We start from the raw sequence: 13,576 nt of genomic DNA on the forward strand, positions 1-13,576 counted from the left end.
GTCAGTTGTAGAATTCGTTGGATTAAAACTCGGAGATAACACATTTGGTCAGATTGATTTAGGGCCAAAATATTTATATGTACAGTGTGTTCATCCTTACGTTCCAACAATACGATTCTTACGGCCTGATCCGAAGAATTATTAAGACACGTTTAAGATCTTGGAGAGATCTTTAAAAGATCGATAGCTAAACGACATGTCAAAATTGACGTTTATTTCGATTCCGCTGTGATCCCAATAAGATCTATTTACGATATTTCTAACGTCAAAGTGACATTGGTTGCCCGAACCGAGCTTCTTCTGTCAATTATACGTCATACAAACAATATCTAAATGAGAACTTATCTAAACCAGAACTTATCGTTATCCTATTTCATTCTTAGAATCGGGCCGTTAGCCAATCTAGACAACGTTATGTCAGATGATCCGTTCGTTACTGCGATTATTGATAAAAATCAAATATTTAGGGTAAGTTAGGCTTAATCTTTGTAAATTAAAGTAAAAATAAGGTAAGATAATTTAGTAAACTTATTTATTTGTGAAAAATGTAAATAAATTATATGTTGCATACAGAAGCAATTTTTTTTAAATAATACATCTAAATACGAAATCACAAAGATTGCAACAACGTACAAGTCTGGCCTAGACCGGTCTACCGGTCTGGCCTAGCCGGTAGTGACCCTGCCTATGAAGGCGATGGTCCTGGGTTCAAATCCCGGTAAAGGCATTTATTTGTGTGATGAGCATAATTGTTCCTGAGTCATGGGTATTTTTTATGTATTTAAGTTTTTATGTAGTATATCCTTGTCTGAGTACCCACGATACAAGCCTTCTTAGCGGTACAAGAATTACGAAATCGTGTTAATTAAGCCCTCGCCTTTTTTTTAGTTAGCCGGCTACACGACTTAATCGGGCTTATAATTAACACATGTACGTAAATTCTTGTTTACCGCCTTTCAAACAGTAACTAACTATTTTTAGAGTTGTTTTGGACGCCATTGTTTTATGTAAGGTCCGCTTTTAAACCTAAATTCCTTACCCAGGGTCCTAACTCTAAACTAAATGTTAGGATCTACGAAGAAGCAGCGAGCTGCAAAAGTAGGCATGCATTTTTACACCTGTGTACACATAAATGATATTGGTAATCATTTTGAATTATGTCTTTCGTTTCATTTTATTCAATGGAAAGTTGAGATGACATAATTTTATCCTCATTGTACATTATTGCTTTTAATTGCAAACAGTCATTTAGGTAGGCATAATAATATAAAATGATGATCAAAATAATATGCTAATAACGTACCAGGAAAATATTTGTTTTTGAATAAATGAATACTAAAAATACAACAGCCATCAATAATTTATTTGTTTATTATATAACAACACCGAATGAAATTCTATTCCATATCTACGCATTTTCCACGGTAATGTTCAGTAAACTGCAGAGATGATTAACCCCCCTGCAAATAAATCTCAATGCAGGGGTGTCAGTACTGTCAGTTATCTCTGCAGATTACTGTCAAATTCCGGCCACGGTACTCCTTCTACTACTTTTGTACAATGTATATTTCAATTCAGTTAATTATATGTATAACTCGATAACTGAAATCCACAAAATATACTTGGTGATCGACTACAATATTTCTCGCGGCCCGATTTGAACTTTAAGATACGTCAAATATTAGGTCTAGATACGATATGAATCGGATATGTCAGTGTCAAAAGCAACGTTTTTGTTTAAAGGAACGTCACTTTTGCCACTGATCTAATATTTGAGGTATTTTAAAGTTCGAGGCCGTCGGAATGTATTTCTCAGATACAGCAATGTTATTAGAGTTAGATTAGATGTAGATGGACGGTTCATCAATTTTAAATGCGTAATTTCAAAAGCGTTTGACTTAGAACCATTGTTAGTGCCTCGCAAACAATTTCATTATTTCAATCAAAACTCTAATGAAAATCGTAGCGCTGTTCCTTATATCTGTTATACATCTATGATTTCAAAAAAAAAAGTACCGCCTTGGTTTGTCCTTATAAAAGTGGACGATTTTACGGTCACCATAGAAATAGACGGGTTGTTCCAGAATTGCCAAATTTCGATACGCTTCAGTCAGAAGCAATCAAACCTTGCATTTATTACGCCGTTGACCAATGAGTATGTATGTATATGCTTAAGATGAATTCAAATTATAAACTGTTACAAACAAAGATTATGGCATTTATGGTGAACGGTCTCCATCATTCACTACATCGTGCTGTATTGTTTGCGCAGTTCTGGATATTCCGTTTGATGGTCTAAACGTGAACAAGTGTGCAGAGGATTAACCTAATTACATAATGTTCTTGTGTAAACTTACCATCAATTCGGTTGGAAATCTAATTCAATACTTACTTTAGTTTGCCTGAAGCTATAAGACGTGAAAAGTCTATATTTTTTATATCTAAGTATAGTGTGGGGCTACAACTATACAACTGTATTTAAGAATACCACTGTATCTTATTAAATTAAATTAACTCAACATTAACAATAGCAAATCATGACTACTCCTCAAAAGTATTTTTTAACACCTTTAAAAATAAATTAAACTGAGACAGATACTTTTGAACACGAATTGTAGCGATATTGGTGTTTAAAATGAATAGAGATTTATAAAAGTATTCCAGGGTGGGGTGATTCATTTGGGACGTTATTTCATCCGCTACTATTTTTCTAGTCCGGAATTGTCTCATTTATAAAGGGCGGTCCCTTTTGTTTATGGTTAGAATAAATAGAATTACGAATTATTACGCTAACTAAATTATTCATATGCGATAACTATGAATAATCTTTAGCATTACCAAACAGATCAGACACCAACAGAAACGTCTGGCAATGGCAATACTATGTATATACGAATTGAATACATAATTCCCTTCAACAGGGACAACACGCGTTGGAGAGTCTGCCATCTCATGGATTGAATCGAAATTATACTTCGTATCCAAATCCAAGACAACAAATATAATTTACTAGCAGCAGTACACGTTATCGTGCAGTCCAAGTCACACATTTTAGAGATTATAGTATTTAAAAAACAAGTTCGCGCTGTCCCTCTCACTCGCTACGCTGCGTTCCTGCTTCGACATCGCTTCTCCAGTACTCATTACATGTTTTTGTGTTAGTCCGAGTCACACGTATTTTCGCCAAAATAGTGTTCCTCTAAATATGTGTACCTAATTGTGTTTCGATTAATGTTTATTGTGCGCTGAACAAGAAGTATAGAATCAAAACATTATTTGAACTGCCGACCGCCGTACCCTCGAACGAAAAATTGATGTTTATTCAGCTCGGCAAGTCTAGTCTCGTTTGCCATACTTACATGGCAGTTAAACTTTCAATTTGAAATTGTAGGTATATTCGTTTAGCGTAATAAACTTATTACCTAAGAAATCAAGTAAGTAATTTTTACGTTCATACGAAATCACTTACTACAACTACCTACCTTCTTTTTTGAATAAATAAATTACGGAAAAAATTAGTATGGGGCTACAAATAGATTACAATTTGAACTTTAAATAATTGTAATACGTACTATTATAGTAGTATTTACTAATATAATATTATTTAGATTTCATTTTATGATAGCATAAAATGCAATGTTCACTCACAATTTCTTTTTTTACGAGATGCTTTCGCGTACAGATTTAAATATACAAACCATATCTGAATAAAGTTAATATATACTAGGTAATCGTTTCACGAAAGCGGCTTTTACCATGTCCGATCTACCCTACCATACAATAAAACAGATAACAATGGTAATCCTTGCCGATTGGTAATAAGTGCCTATGAATGATAACAAAACGCGTCTTTATGCAAATGTACATACACAGTACCAACAAGTTTAATGAGCGTCTTATGAGGATACCTATAGGTATAAATATACAGGTGTAATGTCAATCAATACACAATCTATAAGACATTGGAAGACTATTTAGTCTGACTGACAGTTTAAAGTGTTTAATGCCATTAATCGACGTATACAAACGGGACGTGCTATGCGTGCTCCGATACCGTGCGCCCCATGCCCCATATGAGGGCCATAGTGAATCTATCGTATGGATCATGACGGATTAGGTAGTAGGCTTTAATCGGACATCGCGGTATCGTCGAGTCTTGGGTCCAATCGATGTGGTCGACTCCTAAATTTGATTATCAGTTAGTTACCCGCTTTGTTATTATTAGACAGCTTTGATTAACATAATGTAATATAATTTTAAAATGAAATATATTATGGAAAGATATACTTGATTTGTGTAATATTGTGGACTCCGTCTAATAATAATTCTCCTTTCCGTGAGTACTTAGAAGCTTAGGTTTACTGTGCAACGAGATATTCATCAAACAGAAAATCGGTATTAACTGTGTTGATTAAAGTTTTAATGTAATTTTATAATGCACATTAATTAATAGTTCAAAATTAAAACACATATTAAATAAATATTTTCTTATAAATGAGATGTCGACATGGTACTATATTTGCCCCACTTTAATAGTGAAGAGGCTATCATTACTCCACAATCATTGTGTCGAGGGCTCCGCTTTCACAGCGTCGAGGTTATATTTGCCCCACTTTAATAGTGAAGAGGCTATCATTACTCCACAACCATTGTGTCGAGGGCTCCGCTTTCACAGCGTCGAAGCTATATTTGCCCCACTTTAATAGTGAAGAGGCTATCATTACTCCACATCCATTGTGTCGAGGGCTCCGCTTTCACAGCGTCGAAGCTATATTTGCCCCACTTTAATAGTGATGAGGCTATCATTACTCCACAATCATTGTGTCGAGGGCTCCGCTTTAACAGCGTTGAAGCTATATTTGCCCCACTTTAATAGTGATGAGGCTATCATTACTCCACAATCATTGTGTCGAGGGCTCCGCTTTAACAGCGTCGAAGCTATATTTGCCCCACTTTAATAGTGATGAGGCTATCATTACTCCACAACCATTGTGTCGAGGCCTCCGCTTTAACAGCGTCGAAGCTATATTTGCCCCACTTTAATAGTGAAGTGGCTATCATTTCTCCACAATCATTGTGTCGAGGGCTCCGCTTTAACAGCGTTGAAGCTATATTTGCCCCACTTTAATAGTGATGAGGCTATCATTACTCCACAACCATTGTGTCGAGGGCTCCGCTTTAACAGCGTCGAAGCTATATTTGCCCCACTTTAATAGTGATGAGGCTATCATTACTCCACAATCACTGTGTCGAGGGCTCCGCTTTAACAGCGTTGAAGCTATATTTGCCCCACTTTAATAGTGATGAGGCTATCATTACTCCACAACCATTGTGTCGAGTGCTCCGCTTTCACAGCGTTGAAGCTATATTTGCCCCACTTTAATAGTGAAGAGGCTATCATTACTCCACAGTCATTGTGTCGAGGGCTCCGCTTTCACAGCGTTGAAGCCATATTTGCCCCACTTTAATAGTGAAGAGGCTATCATTACTCCACAATATTGTGTCGAGGGCTCCGCTTTCACAGCGTTGAAGCCATATGTACCCCACTTTAATAGTGAGGAGGCTATCATTACTCCACAATCATTGTGTCGAGGGCTCTGCTCTCGTAGTGTTGAGGCTAAGTTTGCCCCACGTCATAGTGAGGATGATATCATTACTCCACAATAATTGTGTCAAGGGGTCCGCTGTCGCAGCTGTCGCAGTGACGAAGATATATGCCGCACTTTAAGTTATATGTACTATACAATTCCACAATAGTCGTATCGAGGCTTCCATTTCCGCAGCGTCGAGGCTATATGTGTTTCATTTTAAGTGTCGAGGTTATAATGCTTCGGTCATTTGGTTCTTCGGTTGCTTTGCTCCTTTTGGTCGCTTCGCTCTTCGGTCGCTTCGCACTTCGGTCGCTACGCTCTTCGGTCACTTCGCTCTTCGGTCTACAGTCGGTCATTATACATATCTCAAAATGATATCGTCAAAGATATATAACGTTGCTCTACTATAACAGTGTTGATGCCAATGTAATGATTGAAGACTTTAATAGTATTGGAAGTAGCTTTACGCATGTAAATATAAGGGACTAAAGAGCAAAAATATTTAAGGTTGAGCTAAAGTTTACAGGACTTGTAAAAATAATGAAATATAAAGGAGGTTCTTGTTACGCTGAGGTAATTTAATAGGTGTTAATGCGGCCTAAAATACCTTAAACAAAATGTACGCAATGTCATTGCCCTTACAGACAAAGAAATGCTGTATGTAAACAACATATAGGAAAAAATATATCTGTAAACCCTTTAACCCAAATTTATGATTCGTACTCATATCACGCTGTTATATACTCCTAATAACTTCAAACGTCAGCTTTGATATGCTGTCAAGAATATACCATATCAACGAGCCTAATGTAATAAATCCGGTACAATTTACTTACGAATTCTCAGCTCCAAACTTCAGGGGAACATCGCCGCATCAAACAAGAGGTGAACCGCCGTTGATGCACTATCCCGCGACGCGAAATAACTGCTGTAAATTGTGCAACCATGCAACTAGAGTTATGCTGCCACGTGTTGCAGTCGCTTGCGCTAAGTAGCTAGATTAATAATCGCAATAAAGGGTTGAAATCCTTTAACAATAACATTATTATTGTCTGAAATGTAAATGCTCGGGTTGTCATATTGTCTTGCTGTAAAAGAAAGCTTAAATAGTTTTCATTTTTCGTCGCAATGCACACTGTACAGTTTTATTGTAGGTAACGTTAAAAAATGTTACTCCTTAAAATGAAGTACAAGTTACAAGTCATGCCAGATATTTTGTTCACAAATATATCATAACTCAACACATAATCTACCTAAGTTCCTTGCCACTTGTTAGCGTAGTAGCCATCATCGTTCAGATACGCATAAGCAGATGAGATTAGCTATTTAGTTATAAATAATATCATATTACTATTTCTTGATCTGTGGTAATAACTAAAATTAGTCCATCTATATTTTCAAAGTGATAAGTTTCAAATACTTAATACCTACAGGATACTCTACTAGTAATTGTCCAGACTTAGTTTTAAAGTACTTACATATAGCCTTGATATTTATGGTAGCTTTACAATGAAGAAAATTCTCCTTTATCTACCTCACTCAAAGGCTATTTACCGAGGAAAGTATTGATTGCTGTATTCAAAATTAACTTTAAAGTGTCGTAACATAAAATTAGATTATATTTTAGGGTCAGTAACGCGCATGTAATATACCTCTGCAGTAGCGGGCATTCATAGGCTACGGTGATTGTTTACCATCAGGCAGGCCGTATGCTTGTTTGTCTCCGTTGTAATTACATCCAGAGAATGGTTGGTAAATTCTAAATTATACAAAATGGTTTGTTTATATGGTTACTAACAGAAAATGCCCATCTAAAACTTATTTAGAGCCAACTAAAGCTTGAAAACACATTTACACTTAATGGCGTCCTGGCTTGTAAATGACATAAAAATAGTTGTACCTTGTGAATATTAAGATATATACAACTTTATCAATATACTACAGTGAAATCAAAGAAAGTTTTATACTTTTTTAATATTAACGAAATGAAATACCAAGAGCAATTTCACTCCTTAATTTTATTATGCTATACATACATTTTACATTTATACTATGTGGATACATAAATAATTATTTAAATTGGATATAAATTAATAACTTCTAGGTGGTACGTTGTTCTCTTTAGTCAAAATCAATAATATCAGTATGTTCGTAACATACTGATTTGATATCGATATTTTATTTTATTTTCGCATTCAGGATTTGAATTTAAATACAAAGCTCTGAACATCTGCTAGTAAATTATATTTGTTGTCTTGGATTTGGATACGAAGTATAATTAATAATCAAACGAACTTACCTGTGAAGTTTGATTACAATTATGCGAGTATCCAAATCCAAGACAACAAAGACCCGCCCCCCATCCCCAAAAATGAAAATAAAATAGTCTCTGTTAATAACACAAAAATAACTCTGAAATAATGAGTACTGGAGAAGCGATGTCGAAGCAGGAACGCAGCGTAGCGAGTGATAGGGACAGCGCGAACTTGTTTTTTAAATACTATAATCTCTAAAATGTGTGACTTGGACTGCACGATAACGTGTACTGCTGCTAGTAAATTATATTTGTTGTCTTGGATTTGGATACTCGCATAATTGTAATCAAACTTCACAGGTAAGTTCGTTTGATTATTAAATATAAACTGTACATTAATACTTCACGCCAAAGCAAGTGCTGCCATCTTACAGTTCACGTACGTTTTCTGGTGCATTGTGGGTTCTGTCATCTTGTGGACGACATGGTAGCTTAAACTTGACTTTGTATACTTGGAATCAATAAACAGGGGGCTCCTACTGCCTACAGATCATGCACGTTTCATCCAAGCCAAGAACTTTAAGGGCCTCCGCTAGCTGACGCGGACTATCCGGAACGGACGGCCCGTAAGAAAATGTATAACACAATAAGAAATTGTATGAACACAACAGCGCTAACTGGCGCGCGCGCGTTCGACGGATTTGGCCTGGGAACAGGACCCGCGAGCGTGCGCATGCGGCGGGCGTCTGCGTCAGCTAGCGGAGGCCCTAAGAATTGCATTCTTCAAGTGACATAAATTCTCTGATTTCCACAAACGCCTGGAACCAGCAATAGATAGTACCTATAGCAAACTATTTGTCATGTTTTGTTGCTCTCATTATCATGTGGTATTTCCCGAGTTAGCTCTTCGTCTATAAAGTCCCCATAGCCGGATTGTATGTGGCAGGTGAGCGTGGGCTGTTTGCGACGCGGCCGTTCAAGCGGAAACTGAGTGACGCTGTCAATACGTTAATACTTAATAAAACACTGCTTTGGAATTATTTCGTTAATGTAAGTACATTAACGACAACACAAGTATGTGAATTAATCATGTAATCTATGTTATTTATAATAAAGTGTTGTGTAATACATAAATAAGTTTTGGCAAAAATTTCATTTTTGGTACAAGCTTTTATCGCTGACTATACTTTACTTTCCACAGGCAACTAATACTCATTGAGCCAATTCTAAAAACCCCAAACACAATTAGGTTGCGTTGTTTTATTACACAGTTCCTATGTCCACCTCTTGTCTCCATCATCAGATCAGCTCGATGGTATCATAATATTGCATTGTTGACTTACATATGTATGCAAATTTTCAGCTCAATCGGAAACTGGGAAGTGGATCAAATTTAACTTGCAAGATTTGATTACAGACAACAGGTGAAACTAAATAAAAGTTTGTAAAAATTAAATATGGTAGCAAAATAACAAATTTTGCTACAATGCGCACCAGCATCTATGTATAGTAGCAGAGTCAAAAAGTATTTTACAGTACATATGGGGCTACTTTATAGCACTAGTGCGAGAAGTAGCATATTATGTTACTGTGTCGAACATTTAAAGGGCCATATGTACTGTAAAACGTTGTACGATACATGTGCGAATAGGTAATTCGCAACTCGTGTCGATTTAAAACACTCCCTTCGGTCGTGTTTTAATTTATCGCCACTCGTTTCGAATTTCCTATTTTTCGCACTTGTATCGTAATGTACTAATGTAATATCTTTACAAACAGAGAAACCTACTCGTAATAAATATCACTAAATCACTCCCGCGTCTGTCTGTATGTATGTTCGCGATAAACTCAAAAACTCCTGAACGGCTTTTCATACGGTTTTGACATATCAATAGAGTGATTATTGAGGAAGGTTTAGGCATATAATTTGTTAAGGTTTTGTTAAACCGTGCAAAGCTGGGGCGGGTCGCTTGTATAAAACAATTTTCAACCAAAGATTTCAAAAGTAAATATAGAACCGTCCACATAATTTCGACAGAACCTTCCGTATAAACAAAACAACGCCATCATATTGTGTAAACTACGTATATTAAAAGTAGACTGCACACTCGCCCTAAAACAAAACGTGCCGAGCAAAACAGCTCGAGAAAGGGCTTCTTTAGGGCGATGATGAAATGTTCACCTATTGACGCATTGTTCGATCCACCCGACCTAAACTAGCAGGTAATCTAAGATTCTATCAACAAATTACTTTAACCTTTTTCCTGACGACGACGAGCGAAGCGAGGAGGAGTGTTAGGATGTACTGCGAACAAACAGCGCACGAGCCGAGCGAGCGAAGCGAGCGTACCGCGGTAGCGGCCGGCGAAGCGCCCAAAATGACTTTTTACAACGGTTAACTAACTTGGGAATTTTGGCTAGGCGATTTGAACGTTATTTTATGAAATTATACTATCATGTATAAAAATACAACATGAAATGTAGATAACATTGAATGTTATTTAAAAACAAGACATTGTAGCTTTATAAAATTCGAATTTTATACAGTGCAATGCTTACATTATTCAAAATTACACAAAGTGAGCGTATATCCTGTAAATTTTATATTTATAATTGGTATATATTATATAATATTACTAACCCTATCTCATCAGATAAACAACGTTTACAGGTTTCAAGTCACGATTTCGTTTTAATTTCGCCAGGATCGTTGATTGCAAATAACACTGCACTATTTTAACGTAAGTCCCAGTTCCGGGGAAATTCCCAGAAGGTCTAATGGCGATGAGAAATGTTATTTCAGGCCACCTGGTGTCTATTTTTATCCAACGTGACGGGTTATAGCGTTTCTAGGGTCTACTGTCGTTATTTAACTGCGAGGCTAGCCCACATGTAATGTTTACTGCGTTGAAACCTAAAGGTTGCCTAATTTTCTTAGACTACTTGTGTCAGAAGTACAGTCGAGCAGTTTTAAGAGGGAACTATACTACGTGAACGTCGATACAAAAAAAGAAAACGTTTATCTTCTAAATATTTTACATTCTCCATGATTCTTTAGTCTGTTATTAGGTTTATATTTTTAGGTATTCCTCTTGTTTCAAAATTTGCAAAACAAAACAATTTTTTTAAATATATTTTTAAAGCGAAACCAATTAAACTAGAATATATTATGCTGAAGCGATCGACATCAAAATTAACGTGATTTGTTAAGATTTATTTAGTAGAAAACGTTTCCTCCCGAAATGGAATTACATAGAAAAATACCGTTATTTCGCTACGATCGCAAAGCTATTCTTCCCTCTTCATTTTAATAAGAATAAAGATAGGTTTAATAATATTCTATACTGAAAATACGATACTACTAGATACGTAGAAAATTAGAAATCAGAATATTATAAATAAAATTGAGATTCAATTTATGATATTCGATATAAATTAGCAGCCTAATAAGTAAACAGGCCATATTAATAACATTAAAATTTCAGTTTGAATTATAACAAGTCTGTGTTAGTTTAACTGAATCAAAGTATGGAGTTCTTCAAAAAAGAAGTGTACGGGTTTTTAAAGGGTCGGCAACGCGCATGTAACGCCTCTGGAGTTGCAGGCGTTCATAGGCTGCGGTAACTGCTTACCATCAGGCAGGCCGTATGTTTGTTTGCCACCGTCGTGGTATTTATCAAACTACAAGCCTTTTTATGTACAATACATTAAATTATCAGAGAATAACTCTGAGTAATGAAGTTTAAATTATAGGGAACGAATTTATTGGAATTCAATACATTATAACTAATTTAAATATAAGTCAAGCACTTACAAGGAAAATACTGACAAATTTCGCTTTTCTGTGTCTACCAGTAAATTTCTAACTGCTGCCATACCTATTATTTCGGTATCAGATGGGTTAAATCGGCCCCCCTTTTTCGCACCGGAAGTGACCTTTTAAGCTATTGCATAGCTTCTATCGCGGGCCTTGAGCGCGGGGACCGAATCCAGAAATTCCGTAACGAAAAAACCTCACGCTCCCCACTTCGTCTAACGTCGTTTCAGTTCGGCAGTCTTCGACACGGCGTTGTGTGCGTGCGATTAGACGTATTGTACTACTCAGAGACTTGTCATACGCTTCGCTTGACAGACAGATGAAGTGTGCGAAAGGGAAGCCATCACGTATATGAACAAGCCACGAGTGTGAAAGAGGCAGACTACATATGAGAAAACGTAACCATTTTTTGAATTCGAAGGCGGCCGAGGCGGCCAAAATCATATTGCCGTATTTTTTAACGTTAAAAATATACGAGAATCAAAATCAAAAATAAATATTAAGTAAGTAATTTAGTGAAGATGGTGTCATGTTGTGTGCCGGATTGTTGTGTTTCAGGGCCAAAAAACCCAGGGAAATACTCATTTCACAGGTAATTATGATAATCGTAGCGAAATTTTCGTAACGATATTATATCAAATTAACAGCATAAAAAGTGTAAAAAGCCAATTTATACAGTTCATTATAAGTTTTTCTTCAATTGTGTGTTAATATTTCATGATATTAGTCAATAATTTAGAATATTTTGTGTAAAAACCTAAACTGTTACTTTACGCTAGGGCTTGACAAAATGTTCATATGACTGTATCGATAACTTGTCGGTATATTAGTAGGTATGGAATTAGTTGTTCACAAGACATCATTAAGATATTAACCTTTATAACCGACGTAAAATAATAACGATTGTTATAATACCTTTTTTGAAGATGCACATGTTCAGCGATAAATTTAAACTTCACTTTCCAACACATTACTTACATTTTAACCACTTTTCCACGGCTTTGCCGCTAACACAAGGAAACACAAGACAGCGTATACACACCCAACCCAACTTGTCAGGCGGAAAAGGCGCGAATTTCAAATTTTCTTTGGTAAGTCAACTATTTGCGCCTACTGTTAACACTTAGCATGTGTTTGTGTTAACGACATTGCACATGTTACACCACTCACACCCGCATACGACAGAAACCTGCTTTATCAACGCGAGTCACCTGCTTTACCGACAGCGCCGGGTTCCATAATGCTTGATCGGACTACGTTAGTAATTTAGTCAAGTAAAAACGAAAAAACGTAAAAAGAGCGTACCTGGGTCGCCTAGCAGGACGTCCTATCGGACGCCCTAGGTATCGCTGGAGCGACATGGTGGAGGCGGATCTGCGCGAGCTTCGAGTCGACAATTGGCGAGAGGTCGCACAGGACCGAGAAAAGTGGCGCTGTCTTGTGTCGGAGGCCAAGTCTCATTTTGGGTCGCTGAGCCAACGGAGTAAGTAGTAAGTAAGTAAACGTCCCAGAACACCAAACCAGGTGAGAAAAAAAAAAATCGCAATGAGTGGCGATACGATTTTAAGTCGACACGAGTTTCGAATTAACTATTCGCAAATGTATTACAATACATATGGCCCTTAAAATGTTCGATATAGTTACGTAATGTGCTAATTATCGCACTAGTGCGGTAAAGTAGCTCCATATGTACTGTAAAATAAGTAACAATATATATTTGACCATTGTGACACATGTGTACCTATATATTTGACCATTTTGATGCTGACTGAAACGACTGTAACTGTAGCCTCGGTTATCACTATCAGTATTGTTATTTACTATGCGTCCGCTGTAAAAGAAAATTAAAGGTACTAAAGGCGCTAATAAGGTCTAATAGTAGTAATAATACTCATACCTATTACATTTTTTATA

General features: G+C 36.5%; 1 protein-coding gene across 2 annotated transcripts in view; it reads left to right on the forward strand.

Annotated features, from left to right (window-relative positions):
• The window catches only part of LOC133526357 (neuropeptide CCHamide-2 receptor-like), a 213,162-nt gene that overhangs the window by 155,627 nt on the left and 43,959 nt on the right, over nucleotides 1-13,576 (forward strand). The window lies entirely within an intron of this gene.

This window comes from Cydia pomonella, chromosome 16, assembly GCF_033807575.1.
Source record: "Cydia pomonella isolate Wapato2018A chromosome 16, ilCydPomo1, whole genome shotgun sequence".
NCBI lineage: Eukaryota > Metazoa > Arthropoda > Insecta > Lepidoptera > Tortricidae > Cydia > Cydia pomonella.